Source organism: Patella vulgata, chromosome 4 (assembly GCF_932274485.2).
Source record: "Patella vulgata chromosome 4, xgPatVulg1.2, whole genome shotgun sequence".
NCBI lineage: Eukaryota > Metazoa > Mollusca > Gastropoda > Patellidae > Patella > Patella vulgata.
The window spans coordinates 17593921-17619688 of record NC_065882.2 but is presented as its reverse complement, the minus strand read 5'-3'; the positions used below and the strand labels follow the sequence as shown (position 1 = coordinate 17619688).

The window sequence follows — 25768 nt, the reverse complement described above, 5'->3', positions numbered from 1 at the left end:
TAAGTGGTTTTGAATAGAAAATATAGTGCTACAAATTGCTAGGTACACACGATGTGTGAAATCACCAGAGTAATGCAAGTTGGATCAACAAACAAGACAAAAGTGCTAATAATGACAAACGCATACCTGAAAGGGCACCCGCAGTTTTGTAATAACTAGTGATCGATCCATTTTGATCATGCTTTTAGTAATATAATGTAAAGCCGATCTATTTCCTTGCTACGTAACGTAGTCAAACACCTATCGCATTATCTTACGCCTAATGTTTCACTCCGCCACGCGATTTGTTTGTCGCTTAATACCAAGGGCATTTTAGATGCTACATAATTGGACATGGATTTGTGTGTGCGATATTTGTTTAATATAAGACTTTCAGATCACAAACTCACAAAGGTAAACACGTGTGTTTGAGGGGACCGCGTATACTACTATTACCACTGGCACTGTCGATATACCTAACTCCTACAATCAATAGGTTGAGTTCTAGGCCGCGCGTGCTATACCACGTGCACTTAACTACACGGCCAATGAAGGTGGCGCAAAGTCTAAAGAATGTTAATAACACTAGTATTGGAAAGAAAGCATGTCATAAGAGGGAATAGACTCTGTCATCATGTCAATATAGAATTAACTTTACGCAATTTACCCAGGATTTTTTTCCCTCTTATTTTATGTTAGTTGACGTAATACAGTTCCGAGAAAATTGCTATTACCATTTTTTTTTTCAATATTTAATAATGATATTGTCTGCAGAGTAAAGGATGATATTATATGTTGGATAACATGGAACTAATATGCTTGGATTTTAAAGTGTTTCCGCAAAAGTGTAGGAAAAATTTGTGTCTTTATACCCGGAAGTTTACAGACCTTGGGTACGTATGGCTAGCTTTTTTCTTTTCTCGTTTTTTGTTTGTTTTTGTTCGATTTATAAACTTAGTAAGGGTAGGGGGGCGGGGGCAATTTTAAAGATAAATTACTTTCTTTGTAGTCTATTAACGGATTAGTAGAATACAACACTTTATGCTCCTAATAGATATGATTTATTTAGGTGATTAGATTGCAAAAAATGAGTAAAAATCATGTAATGTGGTTCGTCGAATTTTGCAAGTCTATATTTTGGGGGTTTCTTAGGGTTTCTTAATTAACTTAAATGGTAAAGTATATTATCTTTATGTAACATAATCAAAAGTACAAGTAACAAAAGAGAAAAATCGGATAAAAGTGAACGAGGGCCTAGCGAATGAACTGAAATTAACGGACGATATAACTGATCTAATTATCATATGGCTTCATATAAATCAAACGTAACTCCTAAACATATATGAAGGTAATTATTAATATTGATATATTGCCCAGGTGTAAATGACGACATCGACATTGTATTTATATAGTATGACAACCTGTATAAAGGTATTAAGGTAACATCTGGTATGTTTATGGACAGCGTTATTCGTAACCACAGTGTTTAAAACCAGAGATTATCTCATAACCACAGTGTTTACGAATCAAGATTGCCCCGTAACCACAGTGTTTACGAATAAATAGTATCTCATAACCACAGTGTTTACTTATAAACATTATCTCATAACCACAGTGTTTACGAATAAAGATTATCTCATAACCTCAGTGTTTACTAATAAAGATTACCTCGTAACCACAGTTTCTACTAATAAAGATTATCTCATAACCACGGTGTTTACGAATAAAGATCACCTCGTAACCACAGTGTTTACGAATAAAGATTACCTCATAACCACAGTGTTTACTAATAAAAATTACCTCGTAACCACAGTGTTTACTAATAAAGATTACCTCGTAACCACAGTGTTTACGAATAAAGATTATCTCATAACCACAAAGATTATCTCATAACCACATTGTTTACGAATAAAGATTATCTCATAACCTCAGTGTTTACTAATAAAGATTATCTCATAACCACGGTGTTTACTAATAAAGATTATCTCATAACCACGGTGTTTACGAATAAAGATTATCTTATAACCACATTGTTTACGAATAAAGATTATCTCATAACCACAAAGATTATCTCATAACCACATTGTTTACGAATAAAGATTATCTCATAACCACATTGTTTACGAATAAAGATTATCTCATAACCACAGTGTTTACGAATAAAGATTATCTCATAACCACAGTGTTTACTAATAAAGATTACCTCGTAACCACAGTTTCTACTAATAAAGATTATCTCATAACCACGGTGTTTACGAATAAAGATCACCTCGTAACCACATTGTTTACTAATAAAGATTACCTCGTAACCACAGTGTTTACTAATAAAGATTACCTCGTAACCACATTTTCTACTAATAAAGATTATCTCATAACCACAGTGTTTACGAATAAAGATTATCTCATAACCACAGTGTTTACTAATAAAGATTATCTCATAACCACGGTGTTTACGAATAAAGATCACCTCGTAACCACATTGTTTACTAATAAAGATTACCTCGTAACCACATTGTTTACTAATAAAGACTACCGCGTAACCACAGAGTTTACTAATAAAGATTATCTCGTAACCACAGTGTTCACGAATGAAGATGACCTTGTAAATACTGTCTTTATGAATACCAAGCCTAGCCCATTACCTCGTAGATACGGTATTTATGAAATAGGATAGGATTATCTTGACCCTAAACCCGAGATAATTTTTATTAGGATTACCCTAACATCGTTATATGTTAGTACAGGTCTGATTTTTTTACCAAACACATATATAATATATTAATAGTGGTTTATATAAATAAGATGTTAAATGGTGCTAATGAGCTTTCTTCAAGTACCGGTAAGCTCCAGCCACCCCAGCCACCATCTCAATTTAGTCTATTTTGTTTTACTGGTTGCTAATAACTAAACAAAATTGCATTTTACGTTTCTGTACCAACTGGTCTAAGGAAGACGGGATTTCGCTAGGCAGTACTACGGCCCACTCTTACTTCGTATCATAACCCCTTGGGGACTTTGTATTTGTAGTACCAATTTGTAAACGGAACCTAGAACGATTAGACGTTTTTCCTTGACATATCCTATGTCCCGAACAACTGACAATGGTCAAACCAGGCCAACGCCTGGATCGAAGAAAGAAACCACTTGATTAGCGAGCCATCACCATACTTACCGAGTTACCGTGGCTTCCTTGTTTACCGGCAAAGAACCATTGGTCCAAAACATATTTAACGATATACGTACTCGCATGAACATAGGACACCCGCTCCTGAGCGGTTTGAAAATGGGGAGATACATACAGATGGAAAAGAAAAACGATATCGCCGAGCGGGGTGAGTTTTGGTAGCTTGTGTTGACAGGGTCACATATTGTTTTAAGTGTGTTTTATTCATCTGTATCCTAGAAACTTTAGTAATGTTTGGGGCATGGTCTGGTATTCCTTTGTATATCAATTTGTGCAAGCAAATTGCGATTTAACAATAATTTATGCATCTACAATTATATACGGATTGTGAGACACCAAGATGGGTATGCTCACTCATTCTAGAAGCTCGAAATATTCATTGAACATATCTCAATATTTTCAAAATATACAAAAAAGACTTTGTAACTCAGACCTTTTAGCCGGTAATTCCCATGCTTAATTTCCCATCAATTTTCCAAAGAATCCATAATATATTGATAGGCTGGTGGATCGAGAAAAAATCAAAGTGAATCAGATGTGTGTTAATTATAAGGAAACAAACTAACGAAGCCTTTGAGAAAGGAAGAGAAAGGAATTGAATGGTGTCTGATCCACACAATAAGTATGTCATAATTTTAGCCAATTGACCACGTATGCAATGCAAGATAATTTTATCTGGACAAAATAAAATTAAAATGTCTAGGGTTGCTGTGCGTGTGCAAGAGATGAAAGTATGAACCAGTAGTAGTTTTACGGCCACTTCAGAAAGATATAGATGTAGCTTGTGGGGCCTTTCAGATTTAAGTGTGTGGTGTTTTTCGCACGATTCCCAATCAGGTGTGGGTAATTAAAGGTCTTATGCCACTTCACATTTATCAGGCGGTGTTTCATTAAGGTTTGGTACCACTTCACATTTAACACTTAGCTTACCATTTGGTTGTATATAAATAACTGCCTTGGTGAATAATGTGTATGTTACCGTACAGTAAATTATATCGCCAATTAGCTAGGTAGTGTGCGGGTGTTGTGTACGAAGCAGGGTATGTATAGGCCTATCATTTATTTGGGACCATCTTTATGTTTTTAAAGCCGACATGCAACGGAATTGTTATATGTGTCGTTCACAGATCTATTTCAATAAGATTTTGATTCTGTATTTAGCAGAAATGCTTGTCATTATAGTAATAGCGAATGGCTACCCCTTTGACACTACTTTGTCATAGGTATTCGAGTAACTGGGGGCTGTGTGTGGGGGGAGTAGTGGTCGAATGGTCTAACATGTGACATTGATTAGTCAAGTGGTGTGGTTTCGATCCCAAGCTTGTACGTGACAAGGAGATGGGGCGCCTGTCCAACCTGGTGATTTTTATCCATGCCCTCCGGATTCCTCCCACCATTTAAGAATTGTACCATATGCTAGTCCCGCAAAGGTTTGTGCGGAGTGGAAGTTAAACCCCATTTCTCGTTCTCCCTTGTATCAGTGACTTTGGTACGTTTCCCTGGTGATGTCCACGTACCGTTACATGTATCTAGTAACACGAGATTTGTCTATACACGATCCTCAGCCTTATTAACTGAATTTATTGGTGCACACCCAATCGATACAATGTATTCTATGAAGTTGCAATTAGCAATCAATAAATGAACATTTAAAAGTCATGGAATATTTAAAATGATCCAGAACAAAGTGATAATTGAAGCATTATTCGTTTGTTTGAAAATCGAAGAATAGGAATATGATTAAAGATCTTTTCTTCCCAGAACAAATGCAATAGATAACATCTGAGTCTTACAATATCAGCTAATGTTCATTTATTTTTTTCAAAACGCACTCCTTGTAAAATCATCCCACCATCCCAAAACCTCTTATGCATAACCACAGAGTTCACAAAAATTCCGCCTACGATTAGATGTTCGGGGCTTTTCGAAATGCAAAAAAAGAGTAATAGCAGATAACTTTTGAGTCATATAATATCAGTTTTAAGAAAATTTAGTTTCTTCAGGACACTCGCCGTGTACAATCACAACACCCTACCGAACCCGTTAAACGCGTAACCAATAGAGCTCAAAAAATAAATGTTCGAATATTTGAATTCGAATAGTTTTTCCATGGTTTTTCGAACTTAATTTTTAGGATTCGTTTTCCGATATCAATTAGAACTAACGGAATTGGTTCTGTTATTTGACAGCTATGAGACATTTACTAATATTAAAGATACATTATGGGGGATTACATAAAGAGTTGGCAGTTGGCAGTTCTCACTATAATAGTTAAAATCTAGATAATGTAAAGGGAATTTGCTGAAAATTTCAGTCAAATTGATCCACTCTGAACCGAAAATTTAGTCATTGAATTTTGGGCCTAGCCTCAATCATCGTTACTAAAGTCGGTACGATAAAAAAAACATAGTCTCGATTATCCAGTTTTTTTGTATTTAATCATGAATGAAAGTTGAGCAGCAGATCGGATTATCATCCAGTAAATATCGCAGGGTAGAGATGACATCGAGAGTTGATTATGGTCGGGATAAGTTAATTAATGTCTAATTAATAATTTAGATAATATTTCAGGCCTTAAGAAAGACCGGCAATAGACAGATTTAGCTCTTGCATAATGTATGTTTAAATCAATGATATCAACTAATATCTAAAAATAAACAAACAGATAATGGAAAAGATATAATTACTAGAAAATTGTAATTGCACCAAAAAGCGACTCACTTTAGTTGAATCGAATATGACTTAGAATATTCGATGTGACCCCGAATAACATACAAATAAACATTTGAAACCGTTGGGCTGCTCTGACTCACAAATATGTTCTAGAAAAAATAAGTGTAACATTATAACCTGCACCATGTACGACTTCCGTCATTCTGACGCAAGTGCCTTCCATTTTTAAAATCCTCATAAATTTATGTTTTGGTTTATTTTAAATAAATATATGTCGTACGAACAGATCTTGACTTACATGGATTGTTTTTATATTAAGTTTATTAGAATTACTGTCTAGTCGTTCGGATGGTACGAAAAACCGAGTTCCCGTGTACACATTGCCGTGCAGGTAAAAGTCAAAAGAACCCTTGTCAGTTGGAATTTGAAATTTGAAATAAGAGTAGACCGTAACGCCGCTGTCCGGGCAAAATGTCCCTAATAGCATACTGCATGGCGTATGCCCGTCTTCATTAGCCCAGCCGGAGCAGAACAGTAGGATGTTGAAACCGCATTTCATATCATACCATATAGAATTACAAGACTATAATTTAAATATAATGTTCTACAACAAAACACACTCGACAAATCGAATTACAACACACAGTCCATTTATAATAAAAGATTGCTTTTTATTCTGAACTGAAATGGAAACACGGAGATATTGAACAGACCCAGATACAATGTAAACAATATCTTAGTTCACAAAGATCATGTATACTGACATTCAGTTTCTATTTCCTTTTTTTTCTTTTTCTTTTTTTTTGGTCTATACATTATACAAAACGTCATAGTCTAGGTGGGATTGCATTTTAATGCGTTTCTTCTTCAATCAAGGGGGGGTTGGATGGCTGAATGGTTAGCGTGCGCGCGCTGTATCATAAAGTCTGTCATTGAGTCGACTGGCGTGGTTTCGTATCCCCGGTTGTACGTGGCAAGGTGTAGGGTCGCCTGTCCAACCTCGTGGGTTTTCTCCGGGTCCTCCGGTTTCCTCCCACTGCTAAAGACCCCTACGCGCAAGCGAATTATGTAAATAAAATTAAACCATATGTTAGTCCCGAAATGACCTAGTTTGTGTCGAGTGGACGTTAAACCCTATTTCTCTCTCTCTCTTCTTCAATCAACTCTACAAAAGGAAGAAGAGCAGAAGGGAATCCGTATAACGTAATTTCTTTATCATTCGGAACGAAATCGGCGTACTGAGAGTTGGTTTGTTTTATCATTCATTTTAATGGGGAATGCAGACAGGGGCTAAGTGAAAGGGGCGCAATGGGTTTAGAGTTTTTGCGCCCCCTCTCAAATAGGGTAAATCAATGGGTTTCAATTCGGTTTTTACGACTTCTGATTTTCATTGCTTCATAATCATATTGTTAAACCAGTGGCTCACATACTACCAATTGTGTATAGCATGTCCCACAAAGCCCACCCCACCTCCACCCACACCGCCGAACGACGTAAATATCGAGATTTGGTGCCCATACTACGAAATCTCGTTCCTTATGCAAATCAGCAGTCACCACGTCCTTGCATGCTGGACCAACATTAAACGTGTCTAGACTCTCACGTGGTGAGAAAATCCGAGTTCCACTCGTGATTCAATTGTAGTGTGCAGGTTAAAGAACCATGGACAGTTGTAATTTGAGGAAGACTGGACAGAAACGCTGCTTTCCGGACTAGGTGTTCCCCAACCGATCGTAAACGTAAACACAGAAATGAAAATTACTATGTCTCAAAATGACCAGATTATTATGTCAGTCGATTAAACCAATCTGATTAAAACAAAGATCCTATTTCGTTTCGTTTTTTATAGTTCAAAATTTCGTTTACTTGTCTTCACAACACTAGGATCTGGAAGTGTTGTTATATAACAGGCGTTCTAGTTGAATGAAATGAAATGAAATGGGGTTTAACGTCCTACTGTTCTGCTCCTATGCTGGGCTAATGAAGACGGGCGTTTTAGTTGATGTGAGGAATTAGCCAATGAAACGGTCTGTTACTGCGAGTTCTTGGCGTGCTCTAGACGAAACAGTGGGTAAACCCCTAGAAACGTCAACGCTAATTGATTAATTAATATCTTACGTCATAGGGTCAAAAGAGGCTCGCACGACCCCTGACGCGACATCCCAGTACAATTGGTCAGATCTTTATGTAGTGTGGGCCATCGAAACAAAATATAGATCTGTATTTTAATCAGATTGGTATTAAACAATAATGATGGTGACAACAACAAATAAATAAATGTCCATTGTCTGGACTGATCTCTTGACATTTTAAATTTGATGTCTTCAGCTGTCATGTAAACATTTCGTTAATCACATTTAAATAAGCATTAATCTAAATATGTTAGTCTTAAATATATATTTGCCTATTCCTACTATAAATAATATTTTAAAGATAGATAATGAAATTCGAAATCAAAGTAGGCCGTAGTGCCGCTTTCTAGGCAATATTTCCCTCGTGGCACTCTGCATGTCCTTCTTCATTAGTACAGTCGGTGCAAAACAATAAGACGTTAAATCCCATTTCATTTCGTATTAGACGAGGCCTTAATCAAAATTTCAATGTTTATAGATAATACGCAACTTACTATAAATATATATACTGATTTATTTTTAATAGCCATTATGCTGAATATAAACTATCACACCTGATAAAAAGCTACTGAATAATCTTAACAATTCTTAATAAGAAAACTGTAGGAGTATTGCTATATATGTTCGTGACTTTTTTCCCACCATCTTGAATACGTGACGTACACATTCACGATATTTCAATACCTTTGTTTATAATTTAAAAAATATTGGAGCTGTTTCTCGCTGGCATTGCGTGATTTATTTAAAATGTGCGAACAATGATAATGGTTAGTTTTAACTATTGAATGGAATTCTATAATATATACGTCAATGTTTGTGCGTCTTTTGAGATTTTTTCTTTGATGATCTGCCTGTTGGAGTAGATTTAACATGGCGACGTGCGTAGATAAGTTATTTTAAAAGCTTTAATTGAATTATTTTTCTAATATATTGTGCTTTATATTATACATACATAATAGATTGTTTATATATAAATTGATAAAAGACTTTATAACATAAACAATGGCTGTTAAAAGTCAAAGGGTTTAATCCCATTTATGTTAGTAGGCGTGCGGGGGTGGGGGTGGAGGGGGTCTTACGGGATAAGACAGACTACCCCCACTTCATGCGTAGCTTCGTAGCAAAGACGCAAACGAAATGGAATGAGGTTTGACGTCCTATTGTTATGTACCAATCGATGCTAGAACAGTGGGGCTTCTAAGATGCAGTGTGCTGTGGGGTAATTTTCTCGGACAACCCTTTTTTCCGGGTACTATTCGTCGAATTCCAACTGTCGAGGGTTCTTTTACGTGCATGCCAACGTGAACAACGTGAACAAGGTTTTTTCGTCCCATTGGTGATTGATCAAGATATAGTCTATTACCTATTGTCAATATTTAGTTAAAGAGTCGTGTTGTCGATTCGAATATCACTGTTTGAATCCTAACGTGGGTCGAAAATTTTCAGAAATTTTTTAACTTGCACGGACGGATGAAGGACCGATCTTTCTAGACATAGAAGTTGATCCACAGTTTCAAGCAAATCCAAATGGCCCAAACTATCCATCCGTCAAATTAAACAATGTACCTTTACACTATGTCCTGGAGGTATTTGATCTCCACAAGCACTCATGATCCTAGTCGCCTGATATGCTCATTAGACAAAAGAAACCCTGTCAGCATTTAGCGATCGCTATACAACATGTCATTATTCCTGTAATATAACGGTTATTTCACGATGAATTGTTTAACAACTGCTAAAAAAATCTCTTTCCAACACTCGAATCTGTTAAAACAGTCCAATTTAGTCATCCATTGAGTGATTAAGAGTTAGCAAATAGTGTGAAATGGGTTTAAAATTATCACCGCTAATGATAGTATACCCGTAACCGTTCCCGTTATTATTGATAGGTCATTTACCGTCTGGTAAGTTCACACATCAATACTGCTTTTTACTCGATTATTAAGTTCTAATGGTCTATTTTATCGAGTAGTTAAAGGTATGTTCAATCGATGTTAAGTAGGTCACATATTCGAACCTCAAAATGGATTTTTATCTGAAAGTATACTTTTTATAACCTCATGTGTGTTTCAAGTGGCGTGGTTTCCACCCCATGCTTGTACGTGACAAGGAGTAGAATCGTTTGCGCCTGCCCAACCCCCCCCTCTCTCTCTCTCTCTCTCTCTCTCTCTCTCTCTCTCTCTCATCATTTATTTCAATTAAAATTGTTATACTGGATACTTTCCATTATTAGGCAGCATTCCAAGTAGCTTAATACTTATAATAAATATTTAGGAGAAATACGTATGGTTAACTCAAATATTATAGCTCTGCTATGAAATTTTGTGCATTGTCAGGTCATGTCGTGGTAAAGAATCTAGAGTCAGCCGTTTGACGTACAAATTCAATACATTTGTATAGAAGTGAACGTGCAACGGAAATTGTCAGTTACGTGAAATTACTAGATAAATGAAGAGTGTTTTATAAAGCACGACATCCTATATTGCAATCAAATGTTCTATAATAACATATCAAATGAAATGAAATCGGGTTTAACGTCCTATTTTTCTGCATTAACCGGGCTAATGAAAATATGCATGTGTGCTGTGAGAGAAATTTTGCCCAGAAAGCGGCATTAGACCTACTCTTATTTCCAACTCCAACTGCTGAGTGTTGTGTAGCACCATGAGTCGTCTGTCTGACGTGGAGAGCGGGCTACACATCCTACGTATGACCCATGCATCGTTTCTTACTACACATTCTGGAACAGCCCATGATCGTCTAGTATTGTCTCCGACCGCGTTTGTTTCTTATTTTCTTCTTAGGACTCCACTTCAAATATTGCGTATGAATTCTACTATTTTCGGTTATGAACTTAGAATCAATAATTTGTAAAAATAATGATATTGTTTCGGCCATCATATTTCTCCATCCCTAGTCTTTAGCCCCCATGTCCTGTTATTGTCACAATATTTCATAAACAAAATTTAATTGCGTTTCAGAATTAACGTATACCATAGCTAATATTCTGGCAATGGAGAATAATTAATCAAAACCATAATATTATTTTACATAGATGTTCCTTAGCACAAATTCCTGCCATCCGTATTACTACATCTGTTCTCGTCACAAACCAACGACTAGATACTGTTCTTTTCCAGCCCCCCCCCCACCCCGTCCTGGATCACTAACAATGGGAACCCACATTACAGATTCCCGGGGTACTTTCTGGGCCAACTTCGTGATGGAATCAGGGATCTCCCGGTTAACCACCGGGCCACCTCAGATCCCATTGTATACTATTCAAAAAAAGTAGGGGATATTTGATTTTGGGGGCATAATACTAAAATATGCAAATGACTACGAAAAAAGTCACTATAGAACCTAACAGAAGAAACATTTCCAGTTACATGTGACGCCCAAACGCACCAATAGCTACCGCATGGAATGCAGGTGATGCTTAGGATCATCATGGGGGTCCAACCCAAGATTTGCACGACTCTGACTTTGAATGTTACAGTCATTGTGGCATTGAATTCCAGGGTGGAAACATCAGTTTAATTGTTTTAGTGACCAGAAAACAAATTTTGATATGCGTCGGCTTACCCAAAATGAAAGGTTACGTGCCCTTGGCATGCTACAGATCGGCACAACACAGGCGGTTGTGGCGCGGACGATGAATGTTTCTCAGTCTGTCATAAGCAGGCTATGGTCCAGATACCGTGATACACAATCTGTACAGGACAGACCACGCTCAGGTCGACCAAGGGCGACAACTCAAGCCCAGGATCGATTTATCCGTACCTTGGCCTTGAGAAATCGTGTCATCACAGCAAATCGGATCAGCGCTCGTCTTCAAACAGACACTGGTGTGAGAGTGAGTGGCCAGACGATGCGGAATCGACTGCATAGGGGTCACCTTCGCGCCCGACGTCCTCGCGTGATCCCTTGTTTGAGAGATCATCACATTCAGGCAAGACGTCGTTAGTGTAGGGATCGTCAACACTGGGATAATCGACGCTGGAGCAATGTGATGTTTTCAGATGAGTCAAGGTTCACTGTTGATTTTTTGGACAGACGTAGGAGGGTGTGGCGTCGTCGAAACGAGCGCTTCCAAGACGTTAACGTCATCAGACATGATCGATTTGGGGGTGGTTCTGTTATGGTGTGGGGAGGCATCACTGTTGCTGGAAGAACGGCTTTACATGTTGTTGCAGGGCGTGTTACAGGCCAGTACTACCGGGACAACATCTTGGCAGTCCATGTTGTGCCGTTCGCACGACGTCATGGCCGCCGTTTCATCTTCCAGGATGACAACGCAAGATGTCACAGGGCCAGGATCGTTACAGGTTACCTCCAACAACAGAACATCACCACATTACCTTCCCCATCGAGCATGTCTGGGACATGCTTGGACAGAGGTTACGTCAACGTCAACAACGTACTGCCAATGTCCAAGAACTTGCTGCTGCGTTGCAACAGGAATGGGACAATCTGGACCAAAATGACCTTAGACGTCTCATTAGGAGTATGCTTGTTTGGCAAACAGAGGAGGATTTACCCGTTACTGACTTGGTTGTGATGCTGTGGTAACTTTGCTGTTTGACCCCGGGTATCATTTTACCCTTATAATGGTCAGTCTGTGCCTTACTTAGTCTAACAATCATTTGGAATAAATCGATGAATGTGAACTTCATTTCATTTTGTCATTTGTTTCTTCGTCAGTTTCATTAGGTGACTTTAATAACACTTAAAAATCAAATATCCCCTACTTTTTTTGAATAGTAATAACGGTATTATACTCGTATAATACAATCAATATGTCAATTTCTTTGTACCCGCCGACTTTAAGATTTGAATATCCTTATCTGATATACTTCCGAGGCCATCCCCCCCCCCCCAAAAAAAAAGAAAGAAAAAAGAACAAAAAGAATTAAACGAAAAACAAAATAAAACAAATACAAAACGAAAATCGTATGTAAGTTCGAAAATTCAATACCCACCCGCTGTACTCTTATATAATATAATGATGATATATTTTTAAAAAAATTGGGAATGGTACGCATCGATTTCATCATCTGACGTTGCTAAAAGAAATGCGACTACCATTTTTTCTGTACCGAGTATCTGGGCTTCTAACATTAAGATTACACTATTATCCGATTAGTACGGAGCCCGGTAAGGGACGCAAAAAAAAAATATAATAATAATAATAACGGGCGCGCGCCGGATAATAATTGGCCCGCGCCGGATAAATAACAGTTATTTATCCGGCGCCCACCGGATAATTTCCAATAAGAAATAGAATGAAATGGGGTTTAAAGTCCTACTGTTCTGCTCCGACTGCACTAATGAAGACGAGCATACGCCATATAGTGCGTGCTATGAGGGAAATTTTGCCCTGACAGCGGTATTACGGCCTACTCTTATATCGAATTCCAAATGCCAAGGGATCTTTAACGTGCATGCCAATGTGTACACCGGACCTCGGTATTTCGTCCCATCCCAACGTCTGTACGTTGACCGTAGTCTCGCTATCCAGGAGGCCGCTTGTTCCATCCCTGCGTTGGCCGAGAAAGTTTATCGGGATTTCAGTTCCTCCTGCACCATTGATTGACCAGGAGGAACCACGCCGGAAAATCCTGATGAACTTTCTCGACCAACGCAGGGATGGAACACGGGACCCCCAGATAGCGAGCCAACGTCTTATTAACTGAACCACGTGCCCCCCTTTCCAATTACAAGGGTTGGGTAGCCAAATAAGGTCTGACATTGAATCAAGTGACGTGGTTTTGCTTCCCGCCTTGTACGTGGCAAAAGGGGGGGGGGGTCGGGTCGCCCGTTCAACAGTTTTCTTTCTGGTGTTCCGGTTTCCTCCCACTGATAATCACCCTACGCACAGGAGAATTATTAAAATAAAATGGAAGCATATGATTGTCCCGAAAAGACCTAGTTTGTGTCGAGAAGACGTTAAACCCCACCTGTCTGTTGGTGGAATTGTGCTGTACATGTAGGTTTTCTTCGGTTCATCCGGTTTGTTCTCACGAAGTCAAAACTCAAAACATTGCTTTTCAACTCAAACTACAACTGAAAATTGGGGGGGGGGGGGGCGAATGGTTAGCACGTGCGTGCTGTATCATAAAGCCTGTATCATAAAGGCGAATGGTTAGCACGTGCGTGCTGTATCATAAAGCCTGTCATTGAGTCAACTGACGTGGTTTCGAATCCCCGGTTGACGTGACAAGGAGAAGGGTCGCATGTCCAACCTCGTGGGTTTTCTTCGGGTCCTCCGATTTCCTCCCACTGATAAAGACCCCTACCCGCAAGCGAATTATTGAAAAATAATGAAACCATATGTTAGTCCCGAAATGACCTAGCGACATGCGTGTAGTGACGAGAACCTAGTTATTATCCGGCGCGCGCCAGTTATTATCCGGCGCGCGCTAGTTATTTATCGCGCCAGTTAATATCCGGCGCGCACCAGTTATTTATCCGGCGCGCGCCAGTTATTTTGGGAATTTTCCACCAACAGAAAGTTGCGTTTTAACGTCTACTCGACACAAACTAGGTCATTTCGGGGCTAACATATGCTTACATTTTATTTTAATAATTCTCTTGTGTTGTGCGAAGGGGTAATTAGCAGTAGGAGGAAACCAGAACACCCGAATAAAAATGGTTGAACAGGCGACTCGACCCTCCTTTTGCCACGTACAAGGCGGGAATCAAAACCACGTCACTTGATTCAATGTCAGACCTTATTTGGCTACCCAACGTGGTTCAGTTAATAAGACGTTGGCCTGCTATTTAGGTGGTCCCGTGTTCCATCCCTGCATTAGCCGAGAAAGTTCCTCGGGATTTTCCGGCGTGGTTCCTCCTTGTCAATTAATGGTGCAGGAGGAACCACGCTGGAAAATGCCGATGAACTTCCTCGGCCAAAGCAGTGATGGAACAAGGGGTCTCCTGGATAGCGAGCCTACGGTCAAAGTACAGTAGTTGGGATGGGACGAAATACCGAGGTCTGGTGTCCACATTGGCATGCGCGTAAATGATCCCCTGGCATTTTTTTCCTCATAGTACGCACTATATATGTCGTATGCCCGTCTTGATTAGTCCAGTAGGAGCAGAACAGTAGGACTTTAAACCCCATTTCATTCTATTTCTTATTGGAAATTATCCGGCGCGCGCCAGTTATTTATCCGGCGCGCGCCAGTTATTTATCCGGCGCGCGACGGTTATTATTATTAAATTTTGCGTCCCTTACCGGGCTCCGTAGATTAGCTATGTGCAATGACTATGTTTATGGTCTTGGTGGTTTTGTAATCTTCTATAATGTTTACCCTTGGGGTTTAACGTCCTACTGTTCTGCACCGACTGGGCTTATGAAGACGGGCATACGGTGTGTTACGAGGGAAATTTTGTCCGGACAAAACAAATACTGTTATATCGAATTCCAACATCCAACGGTTTTCGTCCCATCTGAATAACTATACGTCATATCCGAAAGACTAAACAGCTCTCCTTGTCAGACCCTCTGTCCTGCACCACTGACAGGGGAAAACCACGCCGGACTTTTCATGAACAATTAGTGTAGGATCGAAACCACGCATCTTGACTCAATAACATAGCCTATGATCTAATACCCACGCGTTATTCCAAGAATTGACAAGTACACACATCTTAATTAGGGAAAGCGCTAATTAACCTGTTTACACTGGATATTTCAAACAGAATATTTATGGACGAACTGAACTTGGTGTTAATCTCTCATTGTTTTATTATCGTATTTCCTTTCTTTTTATATAATGTACGTCATGTTAGGATTTTAACAGCAGTTTACAAATACTGATGTGATTTGACTTAAAGGCACTGTAGGACAAATTCATCACATACATATCAAATAAGTCAATAATATGTACTAATATGTAATAACTGGTTTCATCGTGGAAATGAAATGAAACGGGCTTATAACATGTAAATACTTTTTATATTATTTTATTCACTTCGACAGATGGTTATACTAATTTAAATTAATACTTCATTTAGTTATATTCTCTCATTGAAAGTACTTTGTTCAGATGTCAATTGTTATCGATCTATGCTCATTTTATTAACACATTTTTATCACCAAAAAGTTAATAAATACATTCTAACTGCTATTTTGCGTCACTGACTCGAAGTTTAAAGGGACTATCCCGATTTGAAAAGAGTCTCAAAAATAAAAGTCTGAGTACGTATGAAATTTAAGGGTCAAAATAGAGAGGAATGGTGTATTTACCCCGTCATAAAACTTCAGCTCAAAATATTGAGTCGTTTGGAGGTGAACGTCAAAATTGCTTATCCGGACACGTAACCCTTTTAAGATTTCGGGCCAATTTTTTTCGTTGGGTGACCTGATAATCGATTCCGTTTTCTTTATTGGTCTATACAGTGAATGACCCATGTGCCGTACTTGATTACGAAAGGTAAATTTCACCTACACATTATTTTTATAAAATAAAAGTCTGGTTTTATCCAGACACCGCATAATACAGCTTGGGACATCGGTCTCCATTTCCAGATTAAGACTGACGGGTTTAAGTTGTTTGAAAATATATCACATATTGAGTTAGTTGCTTTACCCTAAGTTAGAGGATGTTAAGGGATTTTAACACAAAATTAAGCAGTTTTATTCTCAAAAATATTATCGGGATTGGCCCTTTAAATGAGAAGGGTTAGTCTATTGTTAGTTATTCAATATATCTGATATGAGGTATTGAACAGACAGGTATTCGGATTAATGACAGGTGTACAACAAGGTGAACGACCAGTCACACCAACACCTGAAGCGAACCCAGGGCATCCTGACTCAAAAGCCAGCATATTACTGAGTTGGGACTAATTTATGGTAAAGGGCTGTTTAGAAGTGAAATGGAATCGGTGGTGCAATTGACCCTACGCATTGTAAGTAACAATGCAAGCATGGACTCTAAACCACAACACTTGAATCGATGATAGACCTTAGATCAATAGGGTTCAATAAAAGTTATCAATTATGCACAAGCCCAAAATAAAGAAGTGACATCTGGTGCTCTAGACATATTTGCATATTCCTTCACTATTGTAGTAGGAGTAGCTAGTGGTGGTATAACGTCTACTTTCACAGTAGGGATGACGCAGACAACATAATCGGTGTTTTGGTTGCTGGTCTTTAAATAGTTAAAATTACTGCTCCCTCGAGTTCAGACTCTCTTATAAGACAACATAATCAGTATTTTGGTATTTTGCTTTTTGTCTTTAAATAATTACAATTAATGCTCCCCGAGTTCGACTCTCCGCCATTGTTTTCGCGAATGGGCTTTATACTAGATATTGTTAATGTATTGTTTATTGACAACGTTATGTTGTTGGAATGTTGATTACCATTAAATTAATATCGTAACGAGTAGTCCTCTTTACGATATATACCAATCATTGCCTATTTTATTACTCGCTAGGGGACCGCATAAACAACCAACTTAAACTCGATTTAAAAGTCTTGCTGGAAATATAAATAGCCTACTTACTTGTAAAAATGAACTATTCTTCGTATTATGACTACACACATTAACTTGTTGAAAACCTACAAAAAAATACTAAAGATCGATAGTTACCGATTAGTTTTTAACTAGATGTTCGATCGATTCGCATTGAATCCAATTACATTTACTTCATTCTGTCTGTGTCGTAATTATGTTTTTTTTTTCTTCACGGTGGTTCTAGGGCAATTGCCGAGGTAATAAATTCTAATAAAGAGAAGTGTTGTGGCATAGAAATTTCTTGTTTAAAGACGAGTGAAAATCGTGAAGTTCTTAAGGACATCGTGAACCAATAATCGCTATTGGATGTGTAGATATGCCTATTATAGTGGTCTGTGTTTAGATCTGTGAGTTCGCAAGTTTGTTTTGTCATATGTCCGGGAACTTTCTATGTAGGAAAGTCACGCTTAAATCTAAAATGGTAAAGGTGCAATCGGATTTCTTCGGTTCCCCCCCCCCCCCCAAACCGATGAGTTTTGGTGTTTTTTAATAGTAATGCAATTACACATTTTTATACAAACTCATGTTAATTCTTGCCTAATTATTTTATCATATTATAGTTCTCGTTTTTTGGGGTGTTTTCAAAAATGTAGTGCCAAGCCCTGACAGATCAACGTATATTTCCGTTCTCGTACCCACATTGTAGAAATGGTTGGTAAAGATGGTCCCTATAGAATGGTTCTCAACCTTTTTTTTTGAAGACGGCACACCTTGGAACACATAAAAAAAATAGCGGCACACCTGGCTAAATATATATAAAAAATATTTGAATTTTTCAAAATAAAAATATGGTAAGTCATAGACGGCATACAACCGTAGACACAGACTAATCATAGGTACATAAAGTAATCCAAACTAAATAAAGAAAAACACAGCAATGAACTTAGCAGTAGACACCAGTCAAAACTCAATTGGGATCATGTGGTTTTACCCATTTTCTTAGTGTGCTGTTTAAAATTTCGCGGCACACTTAGGAAGATCTCGTGACACACTGGTTGAGAATCACTGCTATAGATATTGAGAGTTTTCGAAAAAGCTGTTCCCGAGGTATACCTTTGCCATACGATTGTTTATAATGTATTTTTACGGTACTCATATTATTGATAGTACCAATAGATGTTTATAAAAAAATTTGAAATGATTAGTTAAAATCGCTGCTTTGACTGAATGTTCTACAATTTTGTATGCAGAGAACATGATTTTATAGAGAAGCTACTTAGTAGCCTACAATAAAGTCTCATTAAAATTATACTAACATTTCCTTTCGTGTTATTTTGCTTCTAAACATCTGAATAAATGAATGGAATGGGGTTTTACGTCCTATTTTTTCTGAACGGATTTACGTCACGCAGTCTGTTATGGGGGAAATTTTTCTCGGTGATCCATTGAATCCCAACTGTCAAGGGTTGTTTTATCTTGATCGTCTCAGTAAAATCAGTTCGTTAAATTGGATATCAATATGAGGGTCTGGCATAGGACAACGCATAGCCGTTCGGGTTAGACGATAAACCGAGGTCCCGTATACACATTGACGTGCGCGTAAAAGGTCCCTTAGTTGTTGGAATTCGATATAATAGTAGGCCATGGTGCCGCTGCCCGGGCAAAATGTCCCTCATGACATTCAGCATGGCGTATGCCCATCCTCGTTAGCCCCGTCGGAGCAGAACAGTACGACGTTAAACCCCATTTCATTTGATCCATCCTGGATATCAAGATGTGGAATAATATCTTCCCATTAATAAAATCAACTATACATAAACCGTTCGTCTATAGCTTGACCTTTTCTTTAATCTCGACATGGGCATAGTATAGAGTCTATTTGTTAGCCGCGATGGTCGTACTTCATTAGCCCTTTCGGTGCTAAAAAGTAAGATGTTCAAGAACATTCCATTTCATTTCGTTAGCTGTAATAGAAAATTATCGTTAGAGCCGTGTATTTTTGTTGTTTTTATTTTGCTGGGGTTTTTTTTTTGAGGGGGGGGGGGCAATAGTGCAATAGCCCAACGTATTGCTATAACGAAATATAATATATATGCATATTATAAACATCATATCGAAAATTTAACTGCGTTCATAAAAGGTTTATAAAGCTATGGATAATTGATTGTTTTTAAACCCAATAAAGTAGTGGGCGTTAATCGGGATAGATGGAAGTGCCGTTATCAGGGGCACAATTTGTCTATCTTTCCATTCCAATTTCTCATTCAATCCATACAAAATGCAAATTATCATATATTGGTCTCCAGATCGGTTAAATTGAATTCAGTTTATTTCCTTTTCACAGTAAAACCAACTCTCAGCTGTATGATGTACAGACGAACTCATTCCATATAAATACCGACTTCAATCACAGATCGAAATTAACACACAATGACATTTTAGAAAATGTTAAAAGGCTTACATCTAAAGTAATGTTAAAGGTTTTTTCAGCATGTTAAGCCCTACTAAAGGTTGTTAAAATCAATATTTTAATACACATTGATACAGTTCAAAGATGATATAAATTTGTTTTAAAAATGATATGATAAATTTGTTATAAAGATGATATATTAAAGTATAAATTTGTTATAAAGATGATATATTAAAGTATAAATTTGTTATGAAGATGATATCATATTAAAGTATAAATCTATCTATACTAATATTTGTGACTGTCGTTTGTCTGTCTGTTTGTCTGTCTGTTCGGGGTTGGCGGCTACACTAGGTCTGCCCCGAGTCTGAAATTTGTGGTATAGGGGTAGCTCGGACCGGGGAGTAATATAGGCCAGGTAGCGTTAGTCTACCACTTCCGGTTTCGGGGTTATGTCCCCCGAGCGAAGCCGGGCATTCTTCTAGTATGTTATAAAAATGATATCATATTAAAGTGTAAATTTGTTTTAAAACTTTAAATTTGTTATAAAGATGATATGATATTAAAGTATAAATTTGTTATAAAAATGATATTATATTAAAGTATAAATATGGTATAAAAATGATATCATATTAAAGTGTAAATTTGTTATTAAACTTTATATTTGTTATAAAGATGATATGATATTAAAGTATAAATTTGTTATAAAAATGATATTATATTAAAGTATAAATATTGTATAAAAATGATATCATATTAAAGTGTAAATTTGTTATTAAACTTTATATTTTTTATAAAGATGATATGATATTAAAGTATAAATTTGTTATACAGATGATATTATATTAAAGTATAAATATGGTATAAAAATGATATCATATTAAAGTGTAAATTTGTTATTAAACTTTATATTTTTTATAAAGATGATATGATATTAAAACATAAATTTGTTATGAAGATGATATAATATTAAAGTATTCATTTTTTAAATTGTGCGAACTTCTCAAAAGTGAAATAGTGTCAATATAATAGTTTGGTCATTGGGGTCTTTTTGTACTATGGTCATACATGTAACGTTGAGTACGGTGACGTTTCCGCTAACTCATCTGTGAATTCAGTTGTCATAATCTAATGCTCAAAGCCTCAAACTCTTGACTGCCCCTCCAACAAAAGACCTTGGATGTTCTAGAATGGAAACTTTGTCTTTTGTTAAATCTTCTATTTAATTAGTAGATATCATCGGGTTTTATTAAACAAATAATATTTGTTTTTTTCGCCGGGGGGATGTTATATCTTCTATTAAATAACCCTCTAATATCTACTCAAGTCTGGTTAATCACAACTATATAATGTTTTCTCTGGATAATCGAATATTGAGAGCCTCGTTGTGAGGTTTTGACTTGGTAGAATGGCGGAATAAACATCAAATCAACTATCAATTATTCTGATTTCAATTTATAAATCTGCACGACGCATAATCCCCCGCCGTTGTAAGATAACACTTTATTCTTGCATGAGCCGCTTCATAAGCCGAAGCCAAATGAATATAAATTTTTGTTACCTACACAACATGTTATATCAAAGTCTCGGAATGACCTTGATCGTTTTTGTTTTGTTATCTACACAGCACGTCACGTTATAGTCTCCGAATGACCTTGATCGTTTTTGTTTTGTTACCTACACAGCAGGTAACAAAATAGTGTCGGGATTACCTTGATCGTTTTTGTTTTGTTACCTACACAGCATGTAACAACATAGTCTCGGGATTACCTCGTTGGTTTTTGTTACCCACACACCTCATCACATCATATTTTCGGAATGACCTCATAGGTTTGTGTTAACCACGCAACACTTCACATCATAGTCTCGGAATGACCTAGTTGGTTTTTATTACCCACACACCACATCACATCATCGTCTCGGAATGACCTCGTAAGTTTTTATTACCCACACACCACATCACATCATAGTCTCGGAATGACCTCGTAGGTTTTTGTTACCCACACACCACATCACATCATAGTCTCGGAATGACCTCGTAGGTTTTTGTTACTTACTCAGTATATATATCACAGAGCGAAACTGGCAAGCTGTAATTTCTAGGTATAAAGGCAATTAGGTCGAAGAACTGTCATTAGTTTATTTTACATCATCAAAGGACTGTGATTAATGTCACTCTATATATCAATTACTTACGCCGTGTTCCTTCGGTTGTAGAAAATTATCTTTGCTCATGTCAAGATATATCCCAGATGAAAGAACATCAGTAAGAGTCATTCCATCGCCCTGTGGTCTCTCAGAGTGTGTATCCGGGGATTTAGCCGTATGGTTCCATGAACGAGCGGCCCTGTCTTCATTAGCCTAGTCGGAGCAGAACAGTAGGACGTTAAACCCCATAGTATTTCATTTCATTTGAACGAGTGGTACAGACCAATCCATTTTTATACGCCCACATTTTCACGTGGACGTATATTGTCGTCGTCCCTATCCGTCTGGACGTCCGTCCATCCGCAGTTTGTTTGTGGACACTCTACAGGTCACAATTCTTATCCGATTTTGACCAAACTTGGAATATAGGGTAATCTCCAAAAGATCTCGGCTCCTTTCGATATTGGCATGTATCGGATCGAAACGTCATTGATTATGGCCCCTGATAGTCTCTATCACCCAGAAAAATATTTTACGAATATTAGCCTGGATGAGTTGTCAACATTTGAGAATAATAGGTCATTGCCTAGATTATCCGGTCTTTTACATTATCATAAACAAAGTTTAAGGGAGGTATCTAGTCCTAAAACAAGATGTTGACGCCCATGAAATTAATTCAAGAAAGCCATTTCAAAAAATCCTTTTGTTTGCATGCCAGTTCAATATCCAACGCTCTTATTTGTTTTCTTGTAAAATTTCTCACTTCATGGGACATATCTATGTTTTTTAAATTAATCCTAATTCGTTGACGTGCACGCAAAAGACCCCCTTACAGTTGGAATTCCACGAAGAACAGGCGGAAATGTCGCTGTCCGGTAAAAATTTCTTCATATCACACCAAAATTTTCCCGTTTGGTGTGGAACAGTAGGGCGTTAATTTCATTATCCCGTTTGATACAGACGTTAAACCTTATTTCATTACATTAGTCCGTTTGGTACAGAAATGTAGGACGTTAAACCCCATTTCATTTCATTTCATTAGCCCGTTAGGTGCAGAAAAGTGAGAAGTTAAACCCCAGTTTATTTCCTACATAGCTGAGATACAGGTCCATTAGTACGGGTGTTAACACTGATACGGTTGTGCATACAAAACAAAGTAATAAAAGTAATCCCTAGTTGCCAATATCTGGAATCAGATAATTCATCTTTATTTAATTCACTGCATTTTTATAAATATTGGCATCTATAGTTCACAAGTTTGTTTAAACTATTTATCCATTTATACATGGATTCCGACGTTGGGCGAGAGGAACCTTTGGGATTTCTCAAGAACGATTCTTACTTGTCAGACATTTTGCCCGAGGGGCTTACAAGGAAATTGAGCCTAGTCGTTCGTATCGGACTAAAAAATAACGATGACCATTCATGTAATCGATGCCGTGCAAAAAAACTCTTGACATTTGAATTTCTCCCTTTCGCATTGCACATGTAACCATTGACATATTTTGTTGTTGTTACTCTTTAGAACATCTGATGCCACTTCTCATAAATTGTAGAAACTCACACGGTGATTGCCAATACCAAAGTTAAAGGGATTTTTAGCAGAAATCAAAGTTGTTCTTCTACTGAGACAAAAGATGACTGGTAACCGGAGCTATGGCGTACTGTTATTCCGATTTCCAACTGTCATGGTGCTCCTAATGGTATACACGTGGCCTCCCACCGGAACAACCATATGTCCTTCCTTGCCAATTTACCAAGCCATCCGTTCTGCTCCGGAAATCTAGTCTGAAAAATCCCGAGGATCTTTCTCGGTCAATACCGGGGTCATACCCGGAAACTCCTCATTAGTGACCCAGCGCCATACTCAGATGGAAATATGAATCGTGCTTGTGTTTTAGTATTATTAGATGAATCAACAAAACAAAACCACATTGGTTCCGTATATAAAATGGTTTATCGTGTACCCTCCTGTGTTTAGTCAAGTGTTATTGTTTGTGTAATAAAATGTTATTTGTGTTTACAATATGGTGGCATTGGAATGCCGCCATCTTGGATATACAAGAAAGGGATTCTTTAGATTATTGGGCTCAGCTGGCAACAGTAAAACAGATCACGAAGGAGGGTAATGGGGTCTTGACGTCTGTATTTCAAGAATAATAAAATGAGATTTTTTTGTCTGAAGCATCCAGGGAACAATAGCCTCGTCTTCCATATTAATCATGAACACAAATAACGGTTTGTTTTGTGTTGAATAAGAATATTTTTGAAAAATGATTTGGTTTTCTTCTCTCCATTGTGTAGTGAAAGATTACATTTTTTTGGCATGTCATCTATGTAGGTCGTGGGGTAGATCCTGAATTTGAATGTGACAAAAAATAGGATCGCCTGTTAAATCCTTCGTGTTATCTCCAGGTACTCCGGTTACCTCCCGCTTCTAAATATCCCTACGCTCAAGCGACTTATTAAAAACAAATATACCATAATGTAGTTCCGAAATGACCGAGTTTTAACTGAGGTGGAATGTAATTCAAATTTCACCCTGTCTCCTGTTAAAACACAGTTCCAGTGACTTTTTAATGGTTTTGCCGGATATGCTATTTATAAACCATGTCTACCAAAAGTGTGTCAATTCTTAGGGGGGGGGGGGGCGGATTCATTCATTATTCTCCATTGAAAACACCCGTCGTTACTAAATGGCGCAGCATTTTTTTACCAACATGGCCACCACTAGTGTAACCAGCACAGATGTTTAGAGACAAATTAACCATAATTTGTATCTAGATAAAGGCTTATGGATACCCAATTTTTCGCCCTCAACAATCTGTTGGGCATCGGCGATGGTATATAGTACACGAGGATGTCACATCGCCTACATCGTATCATGGCCCATGCTTTGTCAGTCATTATCCCTCAAAAAGCGGACAGAGCATAGAGAAGAACGTGTTGAAATCTCACATATTCCGCAAGCCAATGATAATTCGTCGGCAATTTTCCATAATCCTTGGTGTGCACAGACTTTTAATATCCAGAGAAATTTGTTGAAATTAAATGCAATTGGGTTTAACGACCTTATTTTCTGCACCGACTGGGTTAATAAAGCCTGGTACAAATTGGGTATGCGGTAAACTATATCTCAACAGATATAATCCATTCATTCCTTTGTGTGTACAGGCCTTTAATATCCACACAAATTTGGTGTGTGGGGGAACTATGTCTGAACATATATAATCCATTGTGTGTACGGGTCTTTAATATCCACACAAATTGGGTGTGTGGGAACTCTGTCTGAACATATATAATCCTTTATGTGTACGGGCCTTTACTATCCACACAAATTGGGTATGCGGTAAACTATGTCTGAACAGATACAGTCCTTTGTGTGCACGGGCCTTTAATATCCACACAAATTGGGTATACGGTAAACTATGTCTCAACACATGTCTCGGCCATTATGTTAAACAGCATCTTTACTGATAGTATGAATCGCCCAGACATATTAAAGTGTTTTTTCTGCATTGCTTCAACTTCTCGTCTTAGAATCTGAGAACTTTTAATGTTTTCTTTTAATTGTTGATCGCTGTCTCGATGGCGTATCGACACGTCGTAGGTTGATACAACGTAACAAGCATTAAGGCCTTTATTGCACACGGGTCAATATTTTGTAGGACGCAGAGGATGTTGAAGACGTGTGTTGAAAGTGATAATATACACGAACATACAAACTCCGTCAACATTTTCTCAGTAAATGTCTCCATGTGAATTGAAA

General features: G+C 37.7%; 1 protein-coding gene across 1 annotated transcript in view; it reads left to right on the top strand.

Annotated features, from left to right (window-relative positions):
- Positions 1 to 584: 584 nt before the first annotated feature.
- The window catches only part of LOC126818627 (uncharacterized), a 47596-nt gene continuing 22412 nt past the window's right edge, over positions 585 to 25768 (top strand). Inside the window, exon 1 of the mRNA XM_050546147.2 lies at positions 585 to 872. The gene's annotated coding sequence lies outside the window, so the exon portion shown is untranslated. The remainder of the gene's footprint in view (positions 873 to 25768) is intronic.